The sequence below is a fragment of the Aplysia californica genome, unplaced genomic scaffold (genome assembly GCF_000002075.1).
Source record: "Aplysia californica isolate F4 #8 unplaced genomic scaffold, AplCal3.0 scaffold00243, whole genome shotgun sequence".
Taxonomy (NCBI): domain Eukaryota; kingdom Metazoa; phylum Mollusca; class Gastropoda; order Aplysiida; family Aplysiidae; genus Aplysia; species Aplysia californica.
Window position 1 is genome coordinate 973,641 of NW_004797513.1, and position 6,824 is coordinate 980,464.

Below are 6,824 nucleotides of genomic sequence, written 5' to 3' on the forward strand. Positions count from 1 at the left end.
AGAAAAAAATGTTTTATACTATTAATTCATTTCATCGCCAGTGGTCTTGTAGTTAGGCTACCGGACTCGTAATCCACTTTAGATTGTGGGTTCGGGGGTTCGAGTCTCAGGCCCGACTTCTTGTCCTTGGGAAAGGTACTTTAAACGAATTTTCCTCACTTCATCCAGGAGAGAATGCGTACCGGGCCACAGACAGGAAAAGATGTCAGTATCTTAAAGCATTTTGGCGCCTGTAGAATGGTAGCCTCCAATATACTTCCGAGAAAGTCGAGATTGTTTCAGAATTCTCTCAGGTCTGCTGAGAATGTAGTATAAATTGTAAAGCGCATAGAACCTGCTGTTGAGCAGGAATTTGGGCTATACCAATTGCTGTCCATTATGATTTTGATCATGATTATGAATATGATTACGATAAAGATTATGATTGTTGTTATGATTACGATTATAATTTGGATTACTATTGTGATTTTGATTACGATTATGATTTTGATTATAATTATGATTATGATAGTTATTATTACCTGTGCAAATCTGCCATCTGGCCTGCGATTCCCCCACAACTTGCAGAGATAGTATTGAACTCAATCTGCTTGAGTTCTTGCCGGTCAGTGCTGACAATCTGATTAGGACATACGCTATCATCTAGACAGTTCATCATGAAGTCATTTCGGAACAAGCCAAGATGTAGCGGCTGAGAACAGATGTTAAAATAGAGAACATGAAAACCGTATAACTCCTTCAAAATACAACAAATAAACAAACTGTTCTACTACAAAACTACAAGAAAATATAAACCAAACTAACAGCCCAAAGATCACACACCCGATCTAACTAATTCCATTCTATCCTAACAACTTACCAGCAAGCCATTGAGAGTGTATTTTCATACTTTAAAGAAACAAAAAGCTGACTTTTCTTTTCCTTGCTGGAGTTTCATTTGTCAAATCCATAGATTTATAATTTCCAAAAATCATAGATCGTGCACACAGAAATATTTCCAGTTCACTGTAGAGCGCGTTGTTAAGCGCAATTTGAGCATTTAAAAAGTTAGAGAGACTGGTAAAAACAAGGATGCGGGAGATTTTATGGCCTTGTTTTGATACTTTCTATTTAACATTTCATCCCATAAATACAGGGAATCAGAGAAAGAGTAATCTTACTGACAGAACATCATGTATATGTAGGCCGACTTCCAAAAGTCAATACCTGATCCCAAAACCTGCCGAAATGACACAGCTTCTCCCTTTTTAAGTGGCAATACATACACATATATTGAAAGATTGGCACAACTGTAAAATGGAATAACTATAAACAAACCTTTAAAGTTCAGAAACAAACAACGAATTAAATTTTATTTCACTACCCTCATCATGCAAAATGTGGATCCATAGATGTATGACAATAGACCTATATGCGCTTGTCCCCATCCTATAGGACCTGTTGGCCTAATTGTAACAGTTTTAACGACCCCCCCCCCCAATCAACACTATTTAGATCACTTGGGACATGGGCTGCGGGCTGCTTAAGCTCTGTCTTTCAGGGACAATGCAAGTTGAGAGGGTCACAACGTTCTACCAGAAAGAATGAGATGCTCGATAAAAATTCTCCCAAAGCAGAGACCAATCAAATTTCTTTTGCTTCATTGAAGCCCTTAACAAACCCACCACAGGCATCGGTCTGTCAGAGATAGATGATATTATTATAGCTAGAGGTACTGCTTCATAAATACAACAGTGGTAATTATTTACCGATGTATGCCATTGTAAATCACATTTCCCAAAGCAGATCAATGGAAGTGGAATTCACTTAATCGATATTCTTAGTTACCTGCTTGATCCCCGACTCCCTGACTTTACAGTAGACATCCCACAAGCTCTGCATGAAAGGGTCTACTTGAATCACACTGTGGACACGAGGAAAAACACAAGATTAACATAATTAATATGGAGAAGCCATCCCTCTCCCCCCCCCCCCCCCCAATCCCTGAATTTTCAATCCTCTGGTAATTATAAACGTTCTCCATCAGCTTGAATATAGAAATGGGAAAATATAAGCTTATTGAGTTGGCACGAGTAAAATATAAGTTCTTTGGAGTCCAAAATGAGCAGGACTAGTGAAACTGTACTTCCGTCGCACATCTTTGCTTTTCATACCTCTTAGTTCGATGTAGAAAGATCAAATGATTTTTAAATTAAATCCAGCATAGTATTCCCGACACCATAATTTAGTGCTTCTATTTTTATACAGCAACAGAATTCTTGCAAGTTAGTAAATAAAAAATTTCAAAACATCAATGCATAAAAGTAAATGAATATTATAAGTCTTCAATTTACAGCCAAAAAAAGAATCATTTGAGCAAATCTAAAAGGAAGGCTTACTAAAAATCTCTTTTTTATGAATTAGCGCAAACTTCAGGGGCAATGATCAAGTTGAATACCATCTGGACCGACGGAAATATCACCATCAGATCGTTCCCTGTTCAAATCAATATTTCTGTATGAATGTAAATCCTGGACTTTGAAAGCAGACCTTGAAAGAAGGATCAAAGCTGTGGAGATACTTCTAAACAATTGGACCATATGCTGACCTTCTCACTCTGGTCAGGAAACGCAAATTGCAATGGTATGGACACATCACCCGTTCATCTGGCCTTGCCAAGATGATCCTGCAAGTCTGGTCTAGGGGAAAAGGAGCAGAGCAGAGGCAGACAGAAGAATGGTTGGGAGGACAACCTCAAGGAATGGACAGGCCTGCACCCAAAGACACCCTCAGGAAAGCTGAAGATTGGAAGGAGTTGAGGAAGCTGGTGGCAAAATCCTCAACAACAACGAAAAACCGTGCCGACGGACACCCAGTCTACGGGACAGGTGAAGGTGAAGGTGAATGAAATCAGAAGATCCAACATTTTTTCCCCGACAAAACACTAAAGAGAGGCCTTTTTCTTTCATAGCCACAATAGCATGGAAGGAAACCTGTCACACACTCAAAAGCAGATTGTACTGCAACAGATGCTACTGCTTGAACATTCAACTCAACAAGGTATAGTTTAGTTTTAGTAAGGTTCTACGGTGCTCACAACTGCATACGGTCATATGAGCGCCAAGGGGTGGATGTCAACAGAGAAGTCCAAACGGAGAATCAGGCTCACTCTACTCACAGCTCTAGCCTCAATAGCACAAAATATGCTTCGACTATCAAGCCACCACGGAAATAGCAGTTCACAAGAGATGGATGAACATACAAAAAAGTAGAGGCCAAAATTACGATAGGAAGGATGAGGAAAGAAAAAGCAGCAGTTCCCCTTATGTTGTTCCGGCACAGTATGAGCATGCCATTGACAAATCACCCCTTTAACACTTCTACTGTGTATAAGAACATGGAATTGCCTTAAGACAACTTCAGTCTGTAGCACTGTCCTGGTTGGGGGACAACATTGTATAATACTTTTCCTTAACCCACACAGTGTTTCTACAGGCTCTTTACTTGATTTCGGAACCTGCTGAAACCTAATTTGGTATCACACTGGACTATGGTTCGGATGGCCCTGGTTTGAATCTACAAAGTGTCATTCTCTAACTTGAGTTGTTTGAGGAGTTTTCAAAGTATTCCACTGTGGTTATCCTATCAGAGACTTACAATATATAAACGGTCCGGGCTCTAAATTAACTTACAAAAATGGACGTGAAACCCAATCTATTGTATATACCAATTCTTAAGATGGACAATCAATAAGCTATCCCACTGCACTACTTACTTTTTCAAAGACTGTTCTAAAAACTCGTGGTCCATAGAAACTTTGTGCATGAGCCGGTTGAAGTGAGTCATGGTAGACTTCACGTGCTCTAAGATAGGAGCCGGAACAACGCTGGGAAACAGAGAGTAGGGAGCTGGGAGGACTTTTTCTGATTCAACTCCATCTGCACCAGACCCTATACTGATCCCTGAAAAAAATACCAATATACGTTTTGTGACTTCAGTAAAACAGATAATTGTAAGAAATGAGGCCTTTGTGGGTTCAGTCACTAACTTACTCTTAGTTAGATGTACTAAATTTCTTTCTCAAGAATAAGAAGAGCACAGAATATTGACATCAAGACGGTGTTTGAAAATCTAAAGTATTCCTTCGCCATATCACAGTTTACATTTCATGGAATTGAAGCTATCGCGGTTTTTAACATCCCCATCATTAAGTTTCAGAGCCTTTGTAAATGAGCAAGCACCCATACAAAATTAATTTTGATTTTGATAAAATTGTTAGCAATAAATATACTCAACGGTTTTATTTTTAAAAATACATTGTACTTTAGGTCTCTCAATCACAAAATGTAATAAGCGTTATTATATCATAAGAGCTGTTTAAATGCTGCGGAGGGTGGAAAGGGGGGGGGGGGTATAAAAAACATAATAAAAACATAATAAAGAATATATCATTTGAATCTACAAGGCAATACGTCAATTGCTCTCCGAAGACAATTGCAAATTCCGGGGAATGAATAAGGAAACCTAGGTTTTTGGAGTGCCCATGAACATTTTACTATAAAATGATGCCAGTACAAGGATTCACAAAATGGAAACGTGCTAATAAAATGTTATCCATTATCCAACGAGAATTCATTATTACCATAAGTAAATAATTTAAAAAACTCAAAAAAACACACCAAAAAACCAACCAACCCGGAGGATAGGAGAGGATCTAACCCATTCATGTACACATCCCTGTAACATTTCACAACTTTGACAAGACTGTACCGTTGCAAAGTGCCCAGTCATTTGTTACACTGAGGATCTCCTGTAGTCTTTTGTCGGACAAGTCCACCTCTTGAATCGACGTCGCCATATTTGCGCAGTCAGCTACACCTGGATGTGTCTGTAGAGAGAAACAAAATGCTTTTTAAATAGTACATCATGGAAAAAAATGTTAAGTTTCGCTAAATTAACAGACTTTTACATACCTTCATCTGCAGAACTATATTATAATAAACACCATTCATGCATAAATCTTCCCCCAAAAATTGCTGATAACAGCAATTTCAGATCTTATTGGAAACACTGTAGAAATTAAGAAAAAAAGTCAGCAGCAACAAAAAAAACCCGCAATAACAAACAGAAATATCTGAGAATCAGAAAAGATGAGCAGAAGAAAATTCAATCCCCCCCCCCCCCCCCACAAAAAAATAGATAAATAAAAATTGAACATCAACCCTTTCCCCACCGCTGGGTGTACTACATACACCTGACCACTTTGTAAGGACAGAACTCCGAATGTGTTTAATGCACACACTTTTGCTTCTATGTAATCCTCAAATGTGGTGTATTTAACGCTGGGATCTATCAACAATATTCATATAGTGAATGTGTGGTAGATGGCATCTTTTCAAAAATATTTGTGGCATTTCCTACCGGGTGAGTGTTGCCCACCCATACATTTTTGTGTAAGGAAATGCTGGCTGGGTGGTTCACACCCGTAAACTTTTTATAGAATTTATAGAAAGAAAGATCAGATATGTTGGTGTGGGAAATAATCCCAGACGAACTAGCAAAAATTGCGGGAAAAGGCTGGCCTTATAAATAAATGACATCAACACAACCAAGCACTTGCATAGCCGTACAAGATTACATAGCCTGTGGATTTCTGGCGGTTGCTTTGGTGGGGGAAAAACGTTTGAGGCGACAGAGATGTGGTTTATAAGACGTATGCTGCGTATCCCATGGACAGCACGAAAAACAAATGAAAAAGTCTTGTTTGAAGCAAATTGCAGACGACAGCTTATGAAGAATATACGAAAGCGACAAACAAAGTTCATTGGATACACAATGCGGGAAGAAGCATTGGAGAACATTCTATCAACGGGCAAGTTTGGTGGAAAAAGAGGCAGAGGTAGACCACGCCAGCTCTCTTGTAACACACCTCTAATCTTCTTCACTTGTAACAAAATTGTGTTGCAATTGCTGTAAAACGCTTACTAAAACAAAACGTATTGCCGAATGCATTATTTTGCACTGATTTGCATATTTAAATGTACAGGTGTGAACCACTCAGCCGGTAGGTACCGTATCAGATATGAAATATGCTTATGAGGAAAGGGTTAAACAGCCAGCAATTAACCAGAATAACAAATATACAGCTCTTCAGTAGCCGTTAAAAACGAGTACTGAAAGAATACAATCTGTTGCATAACATTAAAAAAGTAATGACGAGATGTGCATGTAAAGCAAGGTGTGGGTTGTTTATTGGGACGCAATGCAAAGAAGGTTATTTTGACATGGTGGAGGCTTGAAAAACAGGACTGTAGACAGCGTGGCTTTGATCAACCAGAGAGGGTTTACAGTAACACAGAGGTGTCACTCGTGGCGTTGCTCTATAACAACAGTGCATTGTTTCATGTATCGCCCAGCGTATAATAATAATAATAATAATAATAATAATAATAATAATAATTATTATTATTATTATTATTATTATTATAATAATAATAATAAATTGCATTTATATAGCGCATTTCCACAAAGAAGTGCTCAATGCGCTGTACAATAATACAAAGAACATAATATGAAGCGCACAGCTCCTATAGTAATCCTCTTTCTCTCTCTCTCTCTCTCTCTCTCTCTCTCTCTCTCTCTCTCTCTCTCTCTCTCTCTCTCTCACTAGTCTCTCTCTCTCTCTCTCTCTCTCTCTCTCTCTCTCTCTCTCTCTCTCATTCTCTCTCTCTCTACAGCACATCCTTGAGTAAAGACAATCCCACAAAGCTTACCCAGACACCCTCGCACACATTGATGAATTCACACAGCCATAAATTATTACAGAACAGAACAGCATGAATAAA